We start from the raw sequence: 27859 nt of genomic DNA, 5'->3' as shown, positions 1-27859 counted from the left end.
ATATGACTTTAATGAGGAAACTGTTTCTCATAGATTTATTTCTGTTTTGATTGTTTAGACAAGCTGAGTCTGGCTGGGTGGGTGGGTGAGGCAGGCTGGCTGGCTGGGTGAGGCTGGCTGGCTGGCTGGCTGGGTGAGGTTGCTGGGTGGGTGTAGGGTGAGGCAGGCTTGCTGGCTGGGTGAGGCTGGCTGGTTGGCTGGGTGGGCGTAGCTGGCTGGCTGGGTGAGGCTGGCTGGCTGGCTGGGTGAGGCTGGCTGGCTTGCTGGGTGAGTTTGCTGGGTGGGTGGGTGAGGCTTGCTGGCTGGGTGAGGCTTGCTGGCTGGCTGGGTGAGGTTTGCTGGCTGGCTGGGTGAGGTTTGCTGGCTGGGTGAGGCTGGCTGGCTGGGTGAGGCTGACTGGCTGGGGTGGCTGGCTGGCTGGGTGAGGCTGGCTGGCTGGGTGAGGCTGGCTGGCTGGGTGAGGCTGGCTGACTGGCTGGGTGAGGCTGGCTGGCTAGCTGGGTGAGGCTGGCTGGCTGGCAGGCTGGCTGGCTGGGTGAGGCAGGCTGGCTGGCTGGGTGAGGGGCTGGCTGGGTGAGGGGCTGGCTGGGTGAGGCTGGCTGGCTGGCTGGGTGAGGCTGGCTGACTGGCTGGGTGAGGCTTGCTGGGTGGGTGAAGCTGGCTGTCTGGGTGAGGCTGGCTGGCTGTCTGGGTGAGGCTGGCTGGCTGGCTGGGTGAGGCTTGCTGGGTGGGTGGGTTTGCTGGCTGGGTGAGCAGGCTGGCTGGCTGGCTGGGTGAGGCTGGCTGGGTGGGCTTGCTGGGTGGGTGAGGTTTGCTGGCTGGGTGAGGCTGGCTGGCTGGGTGAGGCTGCTGGCTGGCTTGCTGACTGGGTGAGGTAGGCTGACTGGCTGGGTGAGGCTTGCTGACTGGCTGGGTGAGGCTTGCTGGCTGGCTGGGTGAAGCTGGCTGTCTGGGTGAGGCTGGCTGGCTGGCTGGGTGAGGCTGGCTGGGTGGGGCTTGCTGGGTGGGTGGGTGAGGCTTGCTGGCTGGGTGAGGCTTGCTGGCTGGGTGGGAGCAGGCTGGCTGGCTGGGTGAGCTGCTGGCTGCTTGCTGGCTGGCTGGGTGAGGCTGGCTGGCTGGCTGGCTGGCTGGGTGAGGCTGGCTGGCTGGGTGAGCAGGCTGGCTGGCTGGGTGAGGCTTGCTGGCTGGGTGAGGCAGGCTGGCTGGCTGGCTGGCTGGCTGGGTGAGGCTGGGCTGGCTGGGTGAGGCAGGCTGGCTGGCTGGGTGAGGCTTGCTGGCTGGGTGAGGCAGGCTGGCTGGCTGGGTGAGCTTGCTGGCTGGCTGGGTGAGGCTGGAGCTGGCTGGCTGGGTGAGGCTGGCTGGCTGGGTGAGGCTGGCTGGCTGGGTGAGGGCTGGCTGGCTGGGTGAGGCAGGCTGGCTGGCTGGAGTGAGGCTTGCTGGCTGGCTGGGTGAGGCTTGCTGGGTGGGTGAAGCTGGCTGTCTGGGTGGGCTGGCTGGTTGGGTGAGGCTGGCTGGGTGAGGCTTGCTGGGTGGGTGGGGGAGGCTTGCTGGCTGGCTGGGTGAGGCTTGCTGGGTGGGTGGGGAGGCTTGCTGGCTGGGTGAGGGCAGGCTGGCTGGCTGGGTGAGGCTTGCTGGCTGGCTGGGTGAGGCTGGCTGGCTGGGTGAGGCAGGCTGGCTGGTTGGGTGAGGCTTGCTGGCTGGCTGGGTGAGGCTTGCTGGGTGGGTGAAGCTGGCTGTCTGGGTGAGGCTGGCTGGCTGGGGTGAGGCTGGCTGTCTGGGTGAGGCTGGCTGACTGGGTGGGGCTGCCTGACTGGGTGAGGCGGACTGGGTGAGACTGGCTGGGTGAGGCTGACTGGGTGAGGCTGACTGTGTGAGGCTAACAGGGTGAGGCTAACAGGGTGAAGCTGACTGGGTGAGGCTGACTGTGTGAGGCTGACTGGGTGAAGCTGACTGTGTGAGGCTAACAGGGTGAAGCTGACTGTGTGAGGCTAACAGGGTGAAGCTGACTGGGTTACATGCATTTACTCGGGTTAGTTTAATTATATTCTTACTTAAGATAGAATTTAATATTATTTGCCTAAAATCATCGTTTTAAAGTGTCAAGTAACGAGTAATACAGGCTGTCGATCTTTCAGTAACTTTAGGTTATTATAAGGTATAACAGGACGTTATTGTAAGCTGTTCTGTTCTTGTTATTGATGAAGATTGTCACGACTTCTTTTTTATCTGGAGGAATCTTGAGGTATTGAATCTAAACAATAAAAAATCTCTCTCTCTCTCTCTCTCTCTCTCTCTATAACGCATGTACTGTGGACTGCTGGGTGACCGTACTTGTATATACTGTACTGTATATCATGTAGATCCACAATGGAAACGTGGATAAGATAAATCTTGATAAAACCACAGTTATTATTTCCTGTGTTTGTTAAATTGTTGACTAATAGTTTGTCTCTCTAATAAGTATAAGTCATTTAATTGTACAGGAAATGCGTAAGTGAATACACATGGTAGTTTACGCATAAGACAATATTATTAATAATCACAAACATATATACAAAATACACTTAAAATGAGTGTGTCAGATATATTGTATCACCTCACTGACACACTTAGAATCAGTGTATAAGATAAGTCACCTTGGTCACAGAGATTCACACCATAAGACTCCTCAGGCCACATAGTGCGTGTGGTGTGGAGTATACAAACTGGTTCCTTACCACATGTTCACGACACCGAACACGACCTCTCGCGCATAATAACTCCCTAATAAGGGGTCCGCTGGCGAGGCATAATGGTTGGTAAGTATCAAGTCGCGTGATCTAATTTGGTCACTATACTTGGTGCTGCATTAATTATAGCCTTACCATCACACCATATCTTGTCAATATTTTGAATCACATTTCATGTTTGTTATCGTGTGTTTTGTTGAGTTGCTTCACCTTCTCTCTCGTTTCCAGTGATTTTTGTTCATAGACAGACAGACAGACAGACACAGACAGACAGACAGACAGACAGACAGACAGATAGACAGACAGACAGACAGACAGACAGACAGAGCATCTTGCCATCAAAACAGGAGATTTGTCATTTAAAAGAAAAGTATCAAAATAAACTAAAAGTTCTATGGTTGCTTAAATCTTCAGCCTCGTTTAGCCATCCCAATACCCGCGTCTCCTAACCTGACTGATAGCTGGTCTTCACACTGACGGATGTTCTTGGGAGTACGTCGTAGGAGAGACAATTACTGTAATAATTTGCAAGCAACAATGTTCTTTCTTACGTAGCTGGTAAGGATAGGTTAAGTTTGGTTGGTGCTAAGATAGTTAGGTTAAATTAGGTTAGGTTCGGTTAGGTTAGGTTAAGTTAGGTTAGGTTAGTTTGGTGTTAAGGTGGTTATTATCAAGTAAAATACATTGATATATCTAAATTTCAGGTGATCCGGTTAATTGTAGTTGCATTAATACTGTATTTCATTAGAGTGATCCAAAGCCGGGAAAGTAGACCCGGTGTGTCCTTGTGAGGTGAATGGCCTAAGTTATTTGGTGATTAAAAAGTTGATATTCCTGACACTCTGAACTAACATAGACAGCTTCTCTCTCTCTCTCGACCATTATCATTATTTAATTTGGATCACGTGAAGATTAGGTAACTCTGCACATTTCGCCTGTTGATTAAACACCCAAAGCTAATTTAATCTAACCTATACTCCCAGGTAGGGTTAAGGTGGATAATCATCAGGTGGACAAGCTAAGGTAACTAATCTTCACGCCTCTGTAGTTTTCTTGTAGTTTTCGTCATTTCTTCATTATATTTTGTTTATATTACTGTTCCTTCATTATTTTTATCTATGTCTTAATGATTTCATTCATTATTTATCTTTATTCTTGATATCGCTTCGTCACCATTTCCAACCTTGTCACCACACTTCACCATCACCACCACCATCATCATCATCATCATTACACTGCACAACACTTCACCACACCTCATCACCATACTTCACCACCACCGCACAACACAACACCACACTCCCCCACACAACACACCACCACACCCCCCCACACACACCACCACATTCCACCTACACACCACCCACACAACACACCACCACATTCCCACCACACACCACATTCCCCACATAACACACCACCACATTCCCCCACATAACACACCACATTCCCCATAACACACCACCACCTCCCCCACACACCACCACACCCACCATTCACACCACCACATACATAACACACCACCACACTCCCCACATAACACACCACCACCCCTCCACCACATCCCCCACACCACATTCCCACCACATAACACACCACCACACCCCCCATAACACACCACCACACTCCCCACACACACACACACATTCCCCCCACCACACACACCACATTCCACACATACACACATTCCCCACATATCACACCACCACACCCCCCACATAACACCACCACATTCACCACCACATACCACCACACACACACACACCACACCCCCCACATAACACACCACCACACTCCCCACATAACACACCACCACCTCCCCCACACATAACACTCCCCCACAACACACCACCACCCACATAATACACCACCACATTCCACCCCACATAACACACCACCACACTCCCCCACATAACACACCACCACATTCCCACACACACCATTCCCCCACACACACCATAACACACTTACCACATTCACCACACAACACACCACCACATTCCCCCACATAACACACCACCACATTCCCTACACCACTCCCCCCACACACACCACCACATTCCACCACACACCCCCACATTCCCCCCACATAACCACCACCACACCCCACCTCCACACAACCACCACCACACTCCCCCACATAACACCACCACATTCCCCACATACCACATTCCACATACACACCACCACACCCCATTCACACCACCCCACACCCCACACACCACATTCCCACCACATACACACACCACATTCCCCACACACACCACCTACTCCCCCACACAACCCCACCACGCAACACACCACCACACTCCTCCCACACAAAACACCACCACACTCCCCCTCCCCCCACACAACACCACCGCACACCCTCTCCCCCCAACACAACACACCACCACACTCAACCATCTTCAACCAGCACACAACTGGAAACACTGTATTCCAAAAAATGAAATTCAAGAATAACAGCGATCACTCCCTCGTGACCAATGTAAACCTTTTAACCAGTCTTTTAAAGGCCGTAAAGGTGTATTTTGGACCCCCTCGAAGTACCTCTCAAACGCTACTGGTGTAAATACCGTAATATATCTATACGTGACTGTGTGTTGAGGTGTGTGTTTTAGGTCACCTGAGATAATGTAAAGGTTGATTGCATTGTAACCTTTCCTCCTACTGCTTCCTTCCTTTCTTTCTTTCTTCCTCTCTTCCTCCTCCTTTCCTCCCTTCCTCTTCCCTCCTTCCTTCACCCTTTCTTCTTTCCTCCCTCCCTCTCTTTTCTTCCACTAGGACGACTTTAAATATAGTAAGAGAAGGAAGAACAACAGGAGAGAGAACAGGCTGGTATGGACGAGAGGGAAACATACAAAGGGAGAATACCACTGAAAGATCCCATTTGTTCCTTATTAAGGGAAAGTAGAGAGGTGTGATGGGGGGGCAGGCAGACGTGCCAGCCCACCTTTCCATTACCTACTGCCCCTTCCTCTTACGCCTGATGGGTCTCCTGAGGGTAGGGGTAATAGACAAACCCCTCCATCTACCTAACTCTACTCCCAACTTCCGGATTCATAAAAATGGGACTTGTGTGTGTTCTACTCTTATTCTGCTTTCGTTAATAACACCTGTAATTACGGTGGGGGAGTGTGAGTGGTGGCACCCCAGACGCCAGGCAAGGTGTTTACCGAGGTGTCTCAGAAAAATGTACACACACTGCCTTAGAAATTTTCGTGGAAATCTGTAAGGCAGTGTGTATACATTTTTCAGAGACACCTTGTATGTCTAATGACATGTTAGGGTGTCATCGTATCACACATTCTCATCTGGCACGGTCTTGTTGGCTTACCTGTCCTCAGCTTATTAAAAATAGTCTTTTCGTTTGAGTATATATATTTTCCTGTGGTTAAAACCAAGGATTAATATGTAAACGACAGGGAAAATACGGCGTGCGGACGGTAGATAGACAGGTGGCAGGTTAGGGGAGCTACAGGTGACAGGTAAGGCGTGCTACAGGTGAAAAATAGTTCGAGTATTTTTTTTCTTGTGGTTAAAAATAAATGATTCGGTACTAAATGACAGATAATATACGGCGTGTGAACGGTAGAGAGACAGTCCAAGAGGGTGAAGGACAGCAAGTGATGAGGGGACTTTTTTTTTTTTGTCTTGTACCTCCTGAGGTATAGTGGGAAATGGCTTACGGGAATGAAGACAAAAACTAGGCTGACCACGTACACACCCCTCACATGCTAAATACATCCATCAAGCTAGTCAAGAAAGACGGGGATTTAGCTGTCTAAACATAACCAACAAATAATGACCAACTAATACTGACATAGACTACAGATCGATATATGCTCCGAACACTCGACCATCCTTCAACGATCATAATAAATTAATTCTCTAATCAGTTTTCTCAGCTTATATTACTCAGGATGGTGCTGTGATAGTAGAGAGCCCCCTTGTACTGGGACTCTTAAACACACACGGAGTCTCTGCGTGAGTGTACTGAGTGAAGCACAGTGACTGGCGCCATGATCCTTGCGGTGTGGTGGTGAAGACAATGTTCACACTCACGTTCCAAGTCACATTGTATAAAGTTTCTCTTCATTTTAAAAGATTTGTGTTAAAATATATATTTATTATTTATCCTTTTTGCTTCTCATAATACCAACAGTTGTAAAAATAAATAATATTTATCGGGAGTAATGGGGATATGTTACCCGGTGTAGGGATGCGAGTGGATATTAATGTTGAATCTTCCTGTAGATGTAGAAATTCTGCCTCCCTGATTCTCCTTTTTTTTTACTCTGATATGGCCAGAGTAAATAGGACGTTCCTCACACTGTCTATAATCTGTGTTTGCCTTGTTTGTCCTGGAAAATAAGAATACTGGTCCAGTCAAACAGTGAGAGAATGTTTACACACTGATTGTAAGGAGACAAAGGTCAGAGGTGGATATTAAGTGAGTGTGTGAGGGAGGGAAACTTGCTGGAGGAGTGAGTCAGTTGTATACACTGGAGCAGAAGTAAGCAGTGTGCATCATTAGTGTAACATTCTGCACAGTGACTGGCCTCCATGGCTTACGTATTTGACTAAACCGAAAACAAAACTGAACGAATATATTGATTTGCTTACACTAGCGTCCAAAACTGTGCTTTGATATTTTGGGAGAAAATTTTACACAGCAGGTCGGCGTATAGGTCAGCTATTTTGGTCATATTAGGTTAAAGGTCACCGTTTAAGGTCATGAAAGAGGTCACCTTGTTCACGGTTAAATGATCTTGATTTTTCACAGCTCATCCATTATGGCAGTAGCAAGGCATTGAGTTTTATAGTAAAGGTCGGTGAAAGATGAAGGTCAACAAGGTCGAGGTCAGAGGTCAAAGGTCGCCTTTCCGAAACCTTCTTTGCAAAATTATCACAGATAAGAACATAAGAACATAAGAAAATAAGGAGTCTGCAATAGGCCGGTTGGCCTGTGCATGGCAGCTCCTGTCGAGAGTTACTACCACTCTCTATCATCCATGAATCTATCTAGCCTCCTTTTGAAACTTTCCAGAGTTCCCGCACTTACTACAAAGTTGCTAAGCTTGTTCCACTCGTCCACCACCCTATTTGTGAACCAGTTTCTTCCTATCTCCCTCCTAAACCTAAACTTATCCAACTTGAATCCGTTGCTCCGAGTCCTATCCTGCTCGGATATTATAAGAACTTTATCTATATCCCCTTTATTGATTCCTTTCACCCACTTAAATACTTCTATCATATCTCCCCGCACTCTTCGTCTTTCTAGGGAATGCAAGTTAAGTTTCTTTAACCTATCCTGATATGGAAGGTTTCTAAGTCCCGGAATCATTTTTGTCATTCTTCGCTGCACCGACTCTAGTGAATTTATATCCATTCTATAATAGGGCCACCAGAACTGGACCGCATAATCGAGGTGCGGCCTGACTAGCGCAAGATATAGTTGCAATAAGACCTCTGCACTCTTGTTACTTACACTTCTAGATATAAAACCCAATACTCTGTTTGCCTTATTTCGAACATTAACGCACTGTTTTCTAGGCCGTAGGTCCGGGCTTACAAGTACCCCTAGGTCTCTTTCACAAGTCGACTTCTCTAGGTTGATGTTGTTAAGGCTGTATACATTATAAGTATTTGTTCTTCCAATATTAAGTACGCTGCACTTGCTGGTGTTGAATTTCATTTGCCATTTTTCAGACCACCCGTGCAGTTTATTTAGATCCTCCTGTAATGCATTTGCATCCTGCCCTGAATTAATTTGCCGCCCTATTTTGGTGTCATCCAAGGTGACCAACTCTCCAAGGGGCCACCTTCACCCAGGAATCGCCGTACTCCAATGAACATTGTACTCAGCCACCATCATACTCCAGTGAGATACCGAAATTTCGCTCTGAGTCGACGTTTCAATGAACTGTATGACGTCAGAGAGTCTTGCTTAAATGCCGGGGCTCACAGAGGTTAATGAAAGTATGTGAATAAGTACTTAACTTCACACTGGTTTGAGAAGAGCATGGATTTAGGGGCTTGGGTACAGAGTGAACGTGTTATTAGAGGCACGAGGAAGTACAGTCGTCTACACTTATACCTGGTACAGTGGCTGACGCGTTTTGTGAGATGTGGCAGCTCTGTGTTTGTTTACATCGTATTAAAACTTCCGGAAGGACACTATGACCTCGTAATCGTAGCCAGAACTAAAGATACTAGATAATCATTCCACAGAGTGGTCACATCTCACAAAACACACCAGCAACTGTACCAGGAATAAGTGCTGGCGACTGTACCTGGTTTTAGAGAGGTCGAGGGAGAATGGTTCCCGGCTGAAGACAGGCTGCAGTGTCGAATTTAGAATACTGACAGGAATTGGTGTATTATAACTGCTGTACTTCTGTCAATAACCAAAAAAGACGCAATAATGTTAACCGACTCGATGAAACCAGCAAAAGCCAACCCAGTGTACAGACAACATGCACCGACATTAGTTTGCACAGACTGACAGTCCTCCCGCCCTACCAAACAGGCATAACTGAGCTCACCGAACTTGGAGACATAAATCCACCCGAGTAAGAGTAATGTAACGTACACAGCTTACATAGCCACTCACACAACTAGATAAGCTTACCCACACACACACACACGCTCATGCAAGTATATAAGCTTATCCACACACTCACACAACTAGATAAGCTTACCCACACGCACTCAAACGCAGCCCAGCTCCCACACACAACAAACTTATCCACACAAACACACTGCAGCCCCCACATACAGCTAACCTACCCACATAAACACACCCCAGCCCCCCCACACACCGCAAAATTTCCCACACAATCACAGCCTAACCCTTCAACCCTCCCCCACAAACATAAAGTGAGCTAACCTGACCACAAAGAGTAGAGTTAGCAGCGTAAGGGAGAGAGGGCCGCCAAGAGTCCCCCCCACCCCTCCTCCCTTATATGGTAATATATGCTGATTAACAAGATCATTACCGACTCCTACTGTGACGCTGAGCTAACAACATTGATTTTGTCCGGCCTGAGAGAGGGAGGGAGAGGGGGAAGGAGTCACGGGGGAGGAGAGAGGGAGAGAGAGGGGATGGAGTGGGGTGAAAGAGGGTCAGGGGGAATTTTCTCTTGTATGTAGGTGATTGTGGAGGGTGAGGGAGGCTTGGTGGTGGTTGCGAATGGGGGTGAATCACTTTAGGGAGATAAGTGTTAATGTTTGTTTTTAATCTGGAATATATTACTAGTGTATTAGGTGTTTATCTGATATATTTGTATTGTAAAATGAGTATCTTCTTTCTTTCTTTCTTTCTTTCTTTCTTTCTTTCTTTCTTTCTTTCTTTCGTAGTGTGGGTTATATCACACAGTTCTCTGTCCTCAATCCTCTTCCCTCTTGGCCACTCTTGCCATCCATTCTCCACTATCCTCCTCGTCTCTCCCAGTTTTCTTTTTCACTGTGTATATATCTTGTTCTTGGTTTGTCTCCTCCTCCTCCTCCTCCTCCTCCTCCTCCCACCCTCGTCTTCCACGCTGTCCTTGCCAGCCTCTCCTCCTCCATTTGTTTACATGTCCTGCCCACTTCAACCCTTCATCCCAATTTCCTTCATCATCTCTGTCAATTTCCTCCGTTTTCTCCCTCTTTCTCACACATCTCTAACTCAGTTGTTCTCTGCGACCTGCAGCTTCTATTCTCGTCTCTCCGTTACTGCTGGTGTTGTTAAGTTGTAACTACCACACGTCTTTTGTACTTTTCCTTTCATTTTTTTCTTTATCGTATAGTCCCGCATTATTTCCCTGTATGTCTGTCCATATTAATCATCCTTACTTGTATCATCCTCTGCACCTCCTATTAATTATCACCAGTCTTAGCCTGTGCCCCCCCCCCACCAGGTAAACATAATTATCACCATGCTTAAAATACATTACCGTTTACCATTATATACAAGTGTAAATAATAATTCTCCTCCCCCCAACCCACATCACTTCTGCCTCCTACAAGTTCATTTCCAGTCTAGGTTTATCGAAGTCATGGCAACCACTCCACCAGTGTTCTCTTGTAACTCTTCCCGACTCGCCACCATGGCCACCAACACATCTACATACACGATTATCTTCTTTGCTTCCTTCCCCGTCACCTTCTTGTTGTTTAAGTCAATTACCATTATAAACAGGAGCGGGAAGGCTTATGGAACTTTCTTGTCTTTGGTCCGCCCTTCATCATTCTTCAAGTGATTCTTTCTCCACTCTCTTGATTGCTGGCGTCTCCTTATAGATCACCTCAACCATCGTTATCTCTGCTTCCTCCACCTCCTTCCGACTCATGACCCATCGTATCATTTCTCTTGGTGCACTGTTATATATACCTTCTCCAAGTCTACAAACTCGAAGGCCACATCACTCCTGAACTTCTTAACTCTTCCGCACTACTATGTTACAGTACATAATCCATCACCCAGTCCTTTGTTCTTCTAAGTCCTGGTTGGTTTCCTCCTTCTTGATTCTCGCCTGTACTGTAAGATCCTCTCCATCAGCTTCACTGTCTAACAGAATAGAACGACATCTTTCTAAGTTACGGGCTTAAGTATATCTCTCTTCCCTTTCCATTTTGCACTTATCTCTCCCTTCCTCTATTCTGCCAATATCTCCCCTCTCCCAAAACACACATTAAACAGCTTCCTGTAGCACTCAGCTTCTGTTTGCCCAGCTGCCCATCACTTCCAGCTGCCTTCCTGTTCTCCGTCCCCTGATGTACTCTCTCTTTCCTCTGATGATTTCCTTCACCTCTACCTCCCCACCCTTCTGTGCGTATATGTGTCATAATATTTCCATCTCCTTTGTCTCAGTAGGTTCAGAAGGTGTTCAGAGTATTTCTATGACCCTCTCCAATACCTTCACCACTGCTGAGACCACTCCATCCCCTCTCCTTGTTACTTTAGTGAAGATGTTTGGCCTATATCTTCACTGTCCTCATCTCTGTCTATTGCTAGCTTCGATATCATCATTCTTTTTTTATCTCAGCCAGTTCTCTTCATATTGTTCTCTCTACTTCTTCTCTCTGTGTTTCAGTATTTTATCCTATCATCTCTGTATATGTACTCTATTTCCTTATTTAATATCTTCCTATGTTCTTCCTTCTCTTTTATCTCTTCCCACCACTTATTCTCCAACTGGTGGGTCGCAAATCTGCTTAGCTGTACCTACATCCAAATTCTTCCTTGTCTTCACTTCCATTTTATCTTCCTTTACTCCAATTCTCCTATCTTCTCACTCGCTCTCTATCCCTCCTCCCTTCCTCTCTTCCTCTTCATCTCTTTTCTTCCTCATTTCCTATCTGTTTCTTCTCACTTCTTCTGTGTTCATCCCCACTTCCACCCTGTTCCTCCTTATTAATCCTCCCCACTTCCTGTTTCTCCTCACTCCCTCCTCCTCTTCCTCATTCCTCCTTCTCTCACCTCCACCACACTTAACACCACCCTCCTCCCCTTTCCTCTCCATCCTTGGTGTCAAAGGATTCAAGTGACTATTATCCCTCGTCTGTCCTCTCAATATGGTAGTACAATACGGTTCCTGAGTGGATATTTATCCCCTTGTCGCGTTAGTGTGTTTGTTTCTCACTCTCTATGGCGGCGAAGGAGGCAGCGTGTTTATTTATATGTTAACTGGTGCAAGGAATTATAGATTGATGAGTTAGTGGTGTTTTGTGATGACGTGTAGGTGATTGTATAACACCTAGAATGTACTGTAGTTGTATATATTGAAGTGGATTGGTCATGAAGAGAGAAAGAGAGAGAGAGAGAGAGATAAAAAACAAGGTCGAAGGCGTAAAGTGTGTTAAAGCCGTGGTGGTCATCGCAGCTTCATGACCGACTCGACCCGCTGTTCCAAATTTAGGAGGTTGCCGCCGATGCCACCTCTCTCCCTGCTGCCTCGGTCCGGCCACCCTCACACTCTCCCTGATCTAGAGGCTCGGATATTACACGACCCTGTAAATTTTTCTCACTTCATGTTCTTAGTTGAAAGGTGTCCTCTGATGTGTTGGTGCTAGTTTATTCTGTATGTATATCCTCTTGGCGTAAGGGTCTCGTGTGTGTGTGTGTGTGTGTGTGTGTGTGTGTGTGTGTGTGTGTGTGTTCTCACTAGTTTTCAACGTGTCAAGGGGAAGTTCTAATCCGAGTGGTTCGTCCGTAAGTCCGTCCGTCCCATCTACTGTACACTATCATAACGATATCATAATCTTAAAACTGTATCTTGTTCTTAAAATTGCTCCACTAAAAACTTATATTTATATTTTGTTATCTTAAGTATAAAGTGAAGTAATATCTTGTGGTCTTAAGTATGCTAGGTGGTGGTTCCTAAATAGAGTGGTGGCAGGTATAGAAGGGGGAAAGGTTTGTCACGCTGAGGTCACAGGTAGAATTTAATTGGTACACTATCTGGCAGGTAACGTATATAGGAAGGTTATAGATATAGATAATACAGGATGAAGCTTCTCTCCCTCTACCCTTTTTCCCCTCACTCTACCCTTCTTCCCCTCCCATCACTTCTCCCCTCCCATCACTTTTCCCCTCACTTTACGTCTTCTCCTCTCTCATCAGACCACAATATATCTCTGAGCACCTCTTGCTTCACCTTCCTATAAATTTATATGCACTGCGACACCTGTCCGGGACCTTGCACCTTAGATATGCTATTTTTATTTAAGTGTTTACATCATTGTCTTTCTCTTTCTCTCTGTCTTCACACACACACACACACACACACACACACACACACACACACACACACACACACACACACACATAGAGAAAACCAAGACCAGGAATATGCTGTTGACGTTATTCAATGGTATCCGGTACATTGCCTCGTGGTGGTGTGAGAGAGAGTGATATGGTGCTGACACGAAGACGACAGGCGAGGAGAGTCTGTGTGATGGTGAAGGCGGTGGTGGTGGTGTTGCAGGTACAGGTGATAGGTGGTGGTGGAAGTGGTTTTGGTTATTGTGGGTAGGTGGTGATGGTGGTGATGCAGTTGTTGGTTGTGATGGTAGTGTAGGTGGTAGTGTTGGTGCAGTAGGTGGTAGTGTTGGTGCAGCAGGTGGTGGTGGTGGTGGTGGTACCCTCTTGTTTGGGATTGTCTCCGTCAAGTCACCGGAGGAGGGAGGAAACACCTTGTAGTACAGTGTTATTGTCTTGTTTAATTATCTTCCACAAGCACTTTAAAGCTACCGTTTCCTACTGTTCTCTGTTGTTGTCTGCCTATCTATCTGTGTGTTTGTGTGTGTGTGTGTGTGTGTGTGTGTGTGTGTGTGTGTGTGTGTGTGTGTGTGTGTGTGTGTGTGTGTGTGTGTGTGTGTGTGTGTGTGTGTCGCCGTCCGTCTCTCTGTGTCTTTTTCAAGTTTGTTCCCGACCGTTTGTTAGTCTTTCTGTGCTCTATAGGAAAAAAAATATTGAGGGGTTAAATGTTCTTATATATGTATGAATAGTTCGAATATTAAAGTCTTTTGAGCTAAAAATTCCGTTACATGGCCATCATAAGAACGTGAGATCTCATACCTGCTTTCACTTTTCTTCACTAAGTAGTTCATAAACCAAGAAACTACAGAACCTGGCTTACAGACCACACGGGTTATATGCACTTGTTTCCGTACATTATTACCTGGGTTGTAGGGTAAATATCATACGGCTTTGATATTGCTGGCAGTCTCTCATACCAGAAAAATACTTCTCATTCTCTCTCCATCTTTGCGTGAATATAGATTACATTTTAACGAGGTTCTGCCATACAGCTGGAGTCATAAGTATCTCACATTAGTGTCGTGTACACCTCGTAGCCTGAAGTAGCTGTCATCTGTGTCACTTCCCTCGTGGTTGTAAGTTAGTACAAGGAAAACTTAACTTTATTTCTGTCATCTGTGAAGTTATGTGTTTGTGAATGACTTAAGATGGCAGCCCATATAAACACAACGCCTCACACGATCACAGTGGCAGAGGAACACAGGATCAACACACCAGTGGCCTGCCCACATATAAAGATAACTTAAAGGGTGTGCAATTTATATATAAAATATTGAGAATTAATTTTAAATGACTGGAAACACAGGATAGCTTGGAAGACAGCCTTATGATGTTTACCTGACCACTAGTGAGACCGCTCTGGCAGGTAAGTACGATCAAATTTTGTTCTGGATTTCTTTATTTAGATATACGCTGCTTGAGTATGAAATTCAACAATCTTGTATAGGTATTCAGCCTTGTATACTTATTCTCAAAAATGACTCCGTCCCCAGCAGGTCATGCTGTCCACGCACCCTTGACGCGTTCGAGGGACGGCCATGAACAAGTTTATGCATTCTCAGGTGCGTTCACTGAATATTTTGGGCGTTTACCGGTACATCCTAGGGCGACTTTGTTAGTTCGCTGTGCATTTTAGGGTTGACTTGCACGTTCACAAAGGCGTCCAGTGATTTTTCCTCAACAAATTTGATGAAGTGTCCAGGCGCGTCCAGGACATTTTGGGGGGCGTCTTGAGGAACGATTTTGAAGTTTTAGAAGTGCTTTTTCTTAAAGGGACGTTATGAAGTAGTCGCTAATAGGATCACGTGAATATTAATCCTTCCTGCTTATTTCACTTGATGATTAAATACCCTAACTCTACCTAGGGGGTGAGAGGTTAGGTTAGTTATGTTAGGTTACTTGGGTGTGATATTTTGACTTTTTATCAGCCCTAACCTGTTTCGTTGGTCAGTGAATCAAGTCGTGCAAGCTGGGGAAGGGAAGTCGTCATATTCAGGAGGTTAAGTCAGACAGCTTATCGTTACAGCCTCCACATTCTCACAATATTGTAATAAAAAGAGGAAGGAGAGGCGATAGAGAGGGGAGGATTTAGGGAAAAGGAAGGGCGAGAAGGAAAGGAAATGATGTTATGAAAAGCAAGATATAAGATGAAAAGGAAGACTGTTAAAAGCCCCCCCCCCCACAAGAAAAAAAAAGTTGCGCTAAGCTAAACGTTATCGAAAAGAAGGAAAGAAAGAAACTAAACAAGTGAAAAAACACCTGAAAGTAAAAAATCAAGAAAGGTAAAACCTAAAATCAAACACACAATTAAGAGAGATGAAACAGGTGAAAGAGAGACCAGGTGGGAGGGTGACTTGACTTAAGTGAGAGCCAGAAAACTTACAATAACAAACACCAAGTAACAAGTAACACAGCTGGTGGTTACTGTCAGCCATAGTTATCCATATTATACATCACCTGCACTACCACCACCCAGACTCTTACTCTCCATAGAGGTCTTCGGGTCAGTAACCTGCGGTAGTCTTGTGGGTCAGAACCTCAGTGTTTTGGGGAAGGAAACTTTGTTGTGTGTCTCTAGTGCTGGAGAATAAAGACTTGCCTGAAAGTTCGCTCTCTTCTCCTAGCTTGAAGATTACCTAACCTAACTTAACCTCACCTAATCTAGTCAGACCTGCACTAACCAGAGCCACACCTGCACCAGCCAGAGCCACACCTGCACCAGCCAGACCCACACCATATATTACAACATAGCCTGGCGATCACCATATCAAACCCATTAAAACCTTACCGTTATAATACCCAGTCAATATTTAGGTGGGATACCGCCTTAAGGACGAAATTCCTAGGGTCCATCGTTGTCTACTGACCTTTACCACCACTTGATAGTCCGGCGACGGTAGCAGGTTTGTGGCTTGTGCACTTTGTATACTTATCGTACCTCCAGTTACCCGGAAATTGTAAGTACTGTGAGCTGGTTCTCTGGTGAGTCGCCGGTGTTGATGTTGGCTTAGTCTAGGGCCATTAGTGAGATGACCTATAACTACGAGGCTTATATAGACAGTGACTTGTATCAATATATATATATAATGGGTTTTGAAGGAATTATGTGTTTTTGATGTGGATTAATATATACGTGTTTAAGGGATTTAGTGTTAATACTGTACAGGATTTGTTTTTATAATGGATTAATACATATGTTTCTAAAGGTGATTAATATAGTTACTTCAACAATACAATATTATTTAATGTTTTGTAGTTCTCGTTGGGTTATTACTAAGTTGTTTTTGTTGGAATATTATTATTGGTCATTTATTTGTTGTAAAATGAGTCATTCTGTTGAGACTGTATGTTCTGTTATCCATGGAATAAATGTAATATTTTGAAGGCATTTATTCTTTAAGCTAGACTTGATTTTACAGGATTTATTGTGATTAAAAGGCGACTGTATAATATAAAAAAATTTGTATTGTAATATAATATTTTGTTTGGTGGAGATATATTGAGCTATAATATATTCTTGATTTCCATGTTTATTTTTGCTTTATGATTAGACATACTTGGTTTTTATGGGCTGTATCGTTCAGTAAACTACACACATGATTTACACAGTAAGTTGACCGGTGTGGCAATATTTACTAAGTCTGTCCTCACGGGGGTTCGTCTGGTGCTGTCTATATTTTTATGATTGTTCGATTGTCTGTTTGTCGCTGTCTCTTTGGACGTCCTTTTCTTTTTTCACCTAAAAACGAGAAATTCCTGTAAAATGTGAAAGTGTGTGTTTGTGTACGTTTGCGTGTGCATGTTCGCATATGTTGTGATGTGATTATCTGTGTGGGTGTTTTACTGGACACGTATTTGTAAGTTTTTTGTTTTGTACTTATCTTCAGTTTTATGGCTACTTCCGTGTATGTGTCGAGTAAAGATTTATGCAACAGTGATAAGAGTGATAGCATACATGCAATGTGGAGGGTGGCGAGCACTATTAAGGGATAATTAATTGATAAAAAACTGTAGCACGCTTTTTCTGCCAGATATGTGAAAGCAGGAAGAAAATCTACTTTTGTCTTAGAAACGCTCTGATTGGTCGATTCTCATGACGTTACAGTTGACACATTCTCCCGATTGGTTGCTCACATGACGCCTCTACTCGACTTCAGTGATGTGCAACGTTCTAATTGGTCACTTGTTTGACGTCATTACTTGGAACTCCCTGATTGGTGGATCTTCATTACAGGTCAACATGGCGTCTGTGGAAAGTATCTTCTATAAGTTTCTTTTCGATGAAGATTTTTTCTGTCTGAGTGATGGCTGCGAGCATTAACAAATAAAGGATCATTGATGCTCACGTACACCCCACCCGGAAGACCTCCTCTAGCATCTAATTAAACGTGAATTTTTAACCAGGAAAACATCTTAACCCCCCCACGAGTCAGTGACGTCAAGTAAGTCTACCAATCAGAGAACTTGGTGGTAAAACCGCGTCTCATTCACTTATCGAGAGAGAGAGAGAGAGAGAGAGCCAGCCCATAATGCAGTGTGGCGATAGTGTGTGCTTGAGGTTAAACTTGTCTCTCGTGGTGATGAAAGCCGCTGATAAAACTCAAAGTAAACATTGTTCTTGTGTTGGCTTAGAGAGAGCTGTTGGGGGGCTGTAGAAATTAGTATGTCTTAATTTAACGTTTTGTGAGAGACACTGAGGCGTTGATTATGGCATGTTGGCGCTACAGTAGATCATGTCATAAAGTTGATCTCTTAATTCTTTTTTTTAGAAAGTTGATGTTCAATCCTCAGCGTTGTTGTTGTTGTCGTCATCGTTATTATCATTGTCATAGTCGTCGTCATCGTCGTTATAATCGGTCATCGCCATCGTCGTCAGTAATAGTTTCTCATCTGTGTGTGGTGTTTTCGTGAGCTCACATACTTATAACGTACACGTTGTCCACCCGAATAGTTACGTAAATCTGCCTTTTTTTTATTATAACAGGAACTACAGTCTCATACCTGTAACACAAATCTGGACGAGACAGATGATAAGGGGTAACGGGATTTCCTTCGCACGCAGAATACAGTGCGTGCCTGCGCTGTCTACATACATTGTATACCTGCACTTTCCATGTATATTTCATACCTGCACTTTCTACGCACATTGTATACATGCATCGTCTATATCCATTTTCTACCTGTAGTCTCTATGTATTCATGCTGAATCAGTGTGACCATGTATGACAATTTTTCAGTGAATAAATGTATCTCTAAGCGCTCAAAGAGTTGTCCACAGCTACTAACTAGACTGTTACTACGAGTGGGAAGCTGGTGAACCGTTAGATACTCTTATATAACTCAAAGATGTCACAGTAATGTACCGCCATATAATGAGTAAACAACTCAGGGAAGATGCACGTGATCCACTTAAGTGTAGACAACAAGCTGTCAAAAATGAAACACAACCTTCCCAGTTGTTTTGTTCACTTAGTTATACATCTTTACTGAAACAGAATAATCGTCTTGGATGTTTCCCTGATGATATGAATACACGAAAAACATCCTGATTATTTGTTTATATTCAAGAAAACTTCATTTCTGCTAACACCTACGCCTGCCAACTGTTATTGTATATATATATTTTGTTAATACTATAAACCAACTTGTGATTTATGACTGAATACTGTACTGGTCTGGTCTGGTCTCGTCTCATACCGTGTTGTAGCGTCAGACAGCATTCAGTCATACCACTGTTATATTCATCCTGTTCCCACACTGGCACACAGAGCGTTGCTGGCATGAATACTTTAATGTTGATTCCGTTATTTCTCTTTTGTTCCCACACTTTTATCGCCTCTGTGTCTCTGCCATATTGTTGGTTTTTTATTTTATTTTGCTTTAACACTTTTGTATGTTATGTGTTTTTAGTTTAGTGTGTATGTGTGTCCAGTGATACATTGTTATTGTGTTTATGCCCCTGTCGTTAGTTCTGTGTGTATAAAAATTTTCGTAGTTTCTGACACAGTTTTTTTTTATCAGTCCATTAATTATCAACTTTTCGTTCGTGTTGAGTTCGAATTCTCTTGTTGTTGTTTTATATTAGTGTTGGATAAACTTGGCTCTTGTCTTGATAATATCCTCATATCAGCTCTTTGTTTGTCTACTTTCTCTTCTTTTGTCTTTGTGTACTTTCTCTTGTTTTAAGTCCTTGTTTACTTTCTCTTTTTTGTTTATTTTCGCGTCTTTTGCCTTTGTTTACGCTTTTTTTGTTTTTGTTTCCATTCTCTTTGTTTTGTTTTTGTGTATTTTCTCTTGTTTTGTCTTTGTTTACTGTCTCTTGTCTTTGTCTACTTTCTCTTGTTTGTCTTTGTTTACTGGTTTTGTCTACTTTCTCATTGCTTTGTCTTTGTCTAAATTTTCCGGTTTTGTTTTTGTTTGTCTACTGATTTTTTTCTCGTCTTTTTCTTCTTTTATTTCTCTCTGCCTACTTACTTGTTTTTCTCTTTGCTTTCTATATTTTTTGGTGCTTTCTGTGACGACACTGTTCTCGACTACAGCCACAACAGTTCATTACGTCAGTGAAAGTGTTATTCGTTAAGTTGATGTACGTGTATTAGATTTGAGGATCACATGAAGATTAGCCCACCCTCCCCCCCCCCACCACTTTAAGATTGACCACCCTAACGTTACCTGGGATAGGGGGTATATTAGGGTAGAGTGGGTTAATCTCAGAGGGGAGGAGGGTAGATTAGTTTAATCTCAAGGTGAAATAAGCTTAGAGGCTGATCATCTGAAAGTTAACTCCCCCAGCTTATTTCACCATAAGATTAACCTCCTTAATGCTAACCTAACCTAACCTAAACTACCCCCCCCCCCTCTCAAAGTAGCGTTAAGGGGCTAATCTTCAGTTGTAATAAGCTGGGGAGTTAATCTTCAAGTAATCCGTCTTGCGTTTGAGTACAGTTTAGTACATCTATATTTGAGCGTAATTATTAAGTCTCTATTTAAAGACAGGCTGTCGTGTACAATTTACTGATGTTTATTGTTCTCGTTTCCTTCTTTGGTTATCCTGGAGAATCACCTTCGCCGAATACTGATAGCAATCTTGATTTATTTTAGTGTCTGTCTGTCTGTCTGTCTGTGTGTGTTAAAAAAAAAAGAACTTCACGACCCTCCATCTGGCCCGGCCGCCGACCACCTCTTCATCTCACGCCTGACTGCCTCCGTCGCCTTATATGACAGATGTAAAAGGGTAACGTAACATGCAGCCGACACTCATTATTTCAACGTCACTCTCCCGGATCATCAACTTTTTTCTTATATATTTTTTTTCTTTCATTAGAGGAGGAACTGGTTAAGGAGAGGAGGTACTGGTTGAGGAGAGGAAGTACTGGTTAAGGAGAGGAGGTACTGGTTGAGGAGAGGAGGTACTGGTTAAGGAGAGCAGGTACTGGTTGAGGAGAGGAGTTACTGGTTAAGAAGAGGAAGTACTGGTTAAGAAGAGGAGGTACTGGTTGAGGAGAGGAGGTCCTGGTCGAGGAGAGGAGGTACTGGTCGAGGAGAGGAGGTCCTGGTCGAGGAGAGGGGGTACTGGTTGAGGGGAGCCCCTATCTCTGGTTATCTCGTTCTGGTTGATCTGCCATAGTCCCGGAAGTGAAGCTCCATAGGTCTTGAACACTGAACGTTGCTCAGCTGTCTTAGTGACGTCCCTCGTAGGAGTAATGGGTCACTATTGATTTAGATACGTATACAGATTAAGCTTGTATTTTATACCTCGGCTACTTTTACGCTTATAAAAAACTAAGCTTTTTACCTTTTCTTCAACTCCTAAGGAAATATTGCTCTCCTAATAAAACCATTATGGACTACAGTACAACAAGGGTTAAAATACACCACAAATCTCATAGCGTGAACGACCTACAGGTATCATGCACCTGATCAATTAGGGAGCTTTAGGAAAACAAAAGGTCTGTCTTGGGCAGTGACCGGAGCCGAGATTCTAAAAAGATTCGCCAGTTAATTTTCCGTCTCATTAAGTCAGGATTCGCGAGAACACCTCCCAAGTGACTTTTAAGTTACGACACCGAGTTGGTAATTAAGAGGACATCGAAATTCTACCTGTAGTCTGCCCTTTATTAGTGGCGTCCTCTCATCTCCAGGTAGGTGAGAAGAATACTTTACGTATTTTCAAGAATCCTGGTCTGTAGTGTCTGGGGCTGCCGCTAATGAACAAGGCGGCGATGTAAGCTTATCTTCTCACCTCGCATTTACACGACTTGCCACCCTAATTTTTTCTTTCCCCAGGTTTCGGAGATATTTTATCCACATCTGCCCTGACCAGCACGTATTTAACTCCATGATGACTTAATTTCGTTGTTTTTTTCCCTAAATTATCCTTTTTTTTACTCCAGGAAGATCAACATGAACTTCTCTGGTCAAGCACGCACTAAACCAGCACGTGATTTAGATCCATGGTGATTTATTTATTTTTCCCTGTTTTCGAGGTATTTTGTCTAGTGAGAGTCATCCCAGATGTAATCTTATTGGCCTTTATATTTTCTCGATTTTATTTGAATTCAAATTCAGCTTATCCTGACCCGAACTTATCCTGATCCGAACTTATCCTGATCCGAACTTATCCTGACACGAACTTATCCTGATACGAACTTATGTTGATACGAACCTATCCTGACACGAACTTATCCTGGCACCAATTCTCCATACAAGAAACAGGAACTTAAGCTTGTCCTGATGTGAATTTAGCCTGCCTTAACAGGAATTTGGTTGGCCTTGACAGGAATTTATCCACCCTAACAGAAACGTAGCTTGTCCTAACATGATCTTAACATACCCGAACCCCAACTTTACCAACTTAAATACAAATAGGCTTACCCTAACTTAACCAGATGCAGAGGTGTTGACAGGTACCCGGGGGAGGGGAGGGGAAGCGTGACCTAGGATGATCTATATTGGACAGTGGCGGACAAACGTTGTGTCACAGGTTAGTGGTCGAGGTCATTATGTTGTCTCCTGAATGGATGTTGTGGTCAAATTATAATTAATTTTAGAAATAAATGGCGAGAATTGTTTAACATAGCCAAGGGGTTGTTAGAAACAGCCTATATTGTGATGATGATGGATGATTGATATATGAAATACGAACATAGCTTTTCGTGGATCTTACATAACGTTGGTTTTATAATATTAAATGTAACGGAACAAAATGAAAGTAATTTAGGATGATTCGTTTCACCACCACACACTTCAATAACACGTGTTGACACAAGTAAACACCACTCCCCTTGCTGGATTCGAATCTATACCGTACAGATGGCAAGTGAGGGCGCTACCAACTGTACCAGGAATGGCCATTTATGGTTCAATTACTGTTGCCCTCTGTGGCTATCCGAGCGGTACGGCTTCGAATCCGGCAGGAAGCAGTAGTGATGTGTGCGTATCTCACTCACTGTGTTGTGGGGGATTTTGTGTGGAAGTGTATAGAGCTACACAGACACATTCATGAACATGTATAAACAGAAGTGTAACTTTGGTGTACACGGTCAGATTCAGATTCGGTCAATGGCAACAAGAGACTCAAACACAAAGGCGGTGTATCTTCATTTATATACTGTACAATCACGAATGGCGCATGGAGGCAGACGCATACCTGAAGGAGACGTACACACGCTGTAAATAAAAATCAAGATTCATGTAATGTACATGAACAGAGCTCGTAACATAGAAATACACCGAGTTACACACACACACACACACACACACACACACACACACACACACACATACGAATCAGTTTAAATGTCAAACATTTCACCAGTAAAAGTTCGCAGAATAATTACCTACTTAGTTGGGAATTATCAGTCACATAAACACACACACACCGAGATAACACACCTGGTCTTGGATACTTAAAGACTCTCAAGTTTTTTTTTATTTCGTCGTAACTTGGACTGAGAGAACACATTCACTCACTGAATCTCATTACCAACGTCACGGACAATTGGGCCGCCATCATTATCTCGTATCTTAAGTAAGCCAATTTGATCCGTTCTCACATCCCCAGTGAGAAAGAAAAGTATTATGGTGACTCATTGAGAAGTAGGATTTGAACTGTTTTCTCGACAAAACTTAATATTAACAATGTCGTGACACAAGAGATAGTGGATTAGAGATGTTTTCTAGTTCCCACTCATAACAGGTGCTAACATACTTCCTTCTAATCAACTCATAACAGGTGCTAACATACTGCCTTCTCCTTATCCGCAGGTAACCTAACCACGCCAGTCATCCTTGTAGCCAGAAGACCTATTATGGAATGTGTCTTCCCCTCCCTCGTCACCAGTAAGTAGATAGATAGTTTTGCCTTGTTGACATGTTGCAGGAGTATGTTCGTCTGCAGAAGGTGATAGTAGACACATCATCTGCAGCTAAAAAAAGTGCTCTAAGAAATGAGTCTCTCTCTCCTTCGTCAGTAGTAATGGTTGGCTCCCTGGTCCTTATAGGTGCAGGAGGAGGTGTTTGTCTTCGGTAGGTGAGTAGACACATTATCTGCTATAGTAAAAAAAAATGCTCTGATAAGTGAGTCCTTGTGTCTTCGTCCGTAGTAATTTTTATTGTAGGAGGATGCGCCTTGTTAGTGAGTGTCGGAGTTCCTATTATCGTCTTCTACAAATACCTAACCTAACTTTAACTCATCATTAATGGGCTAAAAAGTTCTTGAGGACGACACTGTTATCTTCACCAGAAGTAAAAAAAAATTATAGATAGATACACACACACCTCTCTCTCTCTCTCTCTCTCTCTCTCTCTCTCTCTCTCTCTCTCTCTCTCTCTCTCACATGAGAAAAATTCCCGAACTGGCTTTTCATCCAACAGAATGAAAGAAAAAATGAGGGGAAAACTTTCATTGCTTTCATCTCGTGTCCCTGCCTGACTCTCACTTTTATCGTGGCTCTCAAAAGCTGCTGAAAAAGTCTCATGTGTGACAGCTGATGGCGGTATGGTTCACCTGGGCGGCGCCGGTCAGGTAATGTAAAGTCCGCTGTGCATGAAGTTGACCCTTCGAGTAGAGTTTACTATAAGTGAGAGGTATACTAGTAGGGTTTACTATAAGTGAGAGGTATACTAGTAGGGTTTACTATAAGTGAGAGGTATACTAGTAGGGTTTACTATAAGTGAGAGGTATACTAGTAGAGTTTACTATAAGTGAGAGGTATACTAGTAGAGTTTACTATAAGTGAGAGGTATACTAGTAGGGTTTACTATAAGTGAGAGGTATACTAGTAGAGTTTACTATAAGTGAGAGGTATACTAGTAGAGTTTACTATAAGTGAGAGGTATACTAGTAGGGTTTACTATAAGTGAGAAGTATACTAGTAGGGTTTACTATAAGTGAGAGGTATACTAGTAGGTTTACTATAAGTGAGAGGTATACTAGTAGGGTTTACTATAAGTGAGAGGTATACTAGTAGGGTTTACTATAAGTGAGAGGTATACTAGTAGAGTTTACTATAAGTGAGAGGTATACTAGTAGGGTTTACTATAAGTGAGAGGTATACTAGTAGGGTTTACTATAAGTGAGAGGTATACTAGTAGGGTTTACTATAAGTGAGAGGTATACTAGTAGAGTTTACTATAAGTGAGAGGTATACTAGTAGAGTTTACTATAAGTGAGAGGTATACTAGTAGGGTTTACTATAAGTGAGATGTATACTAGTAGAGTTTACTATAAGTGAGAGGTATACTAGTAGGGTTTACTATAAGTGAGATGTATACTAGTAGAGTTTACTATAAGTGAGAGGTATTAAATATTTACCGATCAAGTGAAAGGCATACCAGTGTAGTTTATCCCTCTAGTGGAAGGTATGCCAGTGTAGTTTACCACTCAAGTGACAGGTCTAACAGTATAGTTTAGCCCCCACTTGAGAGATACGTATATCAGTGGAGTTTACCTCTCAGGTGGGAGGTATAGCAGTGTTGTCAACGTTACCAACTGGCTATGTTTACACACTTAAAAGACCTAAGTTATCGAAGCACAGAATCACACAACTGTCAAAACGTATAGCCCTATCGTTAATAAAGACCCTGAACTAATTGCATTCCTTAAATTGGTCGTAAGATGATTAATATCCCCCCCCCCCTTCAGTGAGTTCCTGTGGTAGTATTTTGACTGTGTGTGTGTGTGTGTGTGTGTTCTGTGTGTGTGTGTGAGAGAGAGAGAGTGTGTCTGTGTGAGAGTGTGTTTGTGTGAGAGAGAGTGTGTGTGTGTGTGTATGTGTGTTTGTGTGTGTGTGTGTATGTGTGTTTGTGTGTATGTGTGTCTGTGTGAGAGAGTGTGTCTGCGTGAGAGTGTGCCTACGTGTGTGTGTGTGTTTTTATGAGAGAGAGAGAACTAAAAGGAGGGAAATTATAAGGAACACACAAGCAGTTTGGTACTCTAAAAAAATGCCCTTTGGCTATATTAGTTGCTGTTACTGCTGTGGCCGCTGTTTATGCTGTGGCCCCTGTTTGTGCTGTGGCCCCTGTTTGTGCTGTGACCCCTGTTTGTGTTGTGGCTCCTGTTTGTGTTTTGGCTCCTGTTTGGTGATGTGGTTTCTGTTGTTGCTGTGGTTTTTGCTGCTGTGGCTTCTACTGTTGTGGCTACGTGTTCGGACTCCGCCTCGACTGTCTCTGTTCGGGTGTATGCAGATGGCGTATTGCTTGTAAAATAAATCTGCATTCTGTTTTGTGTTCGTGTGTGACTGAATGTGTCTTTTGGGGAAGAGTGTGTTTGGATGTGTGTGTGGAGGGGAGTGTTTTTGACTGGATATTTGTATGTGGGGGAGAGTGTGTGACTGGATGTGTATGTGTGTGTTTGGAGGGGAGTGTGTTTGACTGGATGTGTATATGGTGTGTGTGTGTGTGTGTGTGTGTGGTATATGTAATATCTGCATAATGTTTTGTTTCAATATAAACTACGCGTCATATCAGTACTGACGTTTTTGCAAATTTAATAATTTACGGTTCATCTCTCAATTGATGGACTTCAGAGAGAGAGAGAGTTATTGAATAAAAGAGAGTGGGAGAGATAGGAAGGGAGTGAGGGCTTAAGGAGAGAGTCAGGGAGGGAAGAAGAGAGGGAGGGAGGGAGACCAGTAAAAAGTTGACGATTCATTCATAAAATAGACACAGCTGCCCACAATACCCAACACCAGTTTTACCACAGCTGCCAGACACCCCAGGAGTACACCCAACATCCTCCTCCAGCAGGTTATGGCCATCAACACACTCCTGGTATGTATTATCGCGACAGCCACGCCCAGGGGATGAGGGTGTGTACTGTTCAATTAACTGATTAATCTCGGTCAGGTTCCAGTGCAGTAGAGTAACTGACACTGGATGATGACATGCACATTCTGCGTCACACACCTGCACTGGCTCTCAGGTGTGTGTGTGTGTGTGTGTGTGTGTGTGTGTGTGTGTGTGTGTGTGTGCGCGCGTGTGTGCGCTGGTTGGCTCCCCGACCGAACTCAGATAAGTTACCTAATTTTACAGTTAAGAACATAAGAACATAAGAATGGAGGAAACTGCAGCGGGCCCATTGGCCCATACTGGGCAGTCCCGTTTACACCCAACCCCTATTGCTCATATAAGCTTCCAACCTATGTTTGAAGCTATTCAGCGAATTCGAGTTAATGATGATATTTGGTAACTTGTTCCATTCATCCACTACTCTGTTTCCAAACCAGTGTTTACCTATTTCACGCCTAAATCTAAATTTGTCTAATTTAAAACCATTGTTGCGAGTTCGCTCCTGGTTGGATAGTTTGAGTACCTTTGTAATGTCCCCTTTGTTTAGCCCTGACTTCCACTTATACACCTCTATCAGGTCGCCCCTCTCTCTACATCTCTCGAGGGAGTGCAAATTAAGATGCTTGAACCTGTCTCTATACTCAAGGTTCCTAATGCCCGGGATTAGTCTTGTCATTCTCCTCTGAATTCTTTCCATTGATTCTATATCCATCCTGTAATACGGTGACCAGAACTGAACTGCATAATCCAGGTGTGGTCTCACAAGCGCAAAATACAGTTTTAGGATGACCTCGCTAGTCTTGTAACTAACACTCCTTTGTATGAACCCAAGTACTTTATTAGCCTTGTTACTAGCAAAAACACATTGTTTACTTGGCTTGAGGTTCCTACTTATCATTACTCCTAAATCTCTCTCGCAGTCGGATTTCTCTATGGCATCGTTGTTCATCTGGTATCTGGTTTCCCTGTTTACATCTCCTATACTGAGTACTTTACATTTGTCCACGTTGAATTTCATCTGCCATTTTTCAGA

Source organism: Homarus americanus, unplaced genomic scaffold, assembly GCF_018991925.1.
Source record: "Homarus americanus isolate GMGI-L3 unplaced genomic scaffold, GMGI_Hamer_2.0 scaffold52512, whole genome shotgun sequence".
NCBI classification, from domain to species: domain Eukaryota; kingdom Metazoa; phylum Arthropoda; class Malacostraca; order Decapoda; family Nephropidae; genus Homarus; species Homarus americanus.
The sequence above is the reverse complement of the archived record's forward strand: the minus strand, read 5'-3'. Positions refer to the sequence as shown.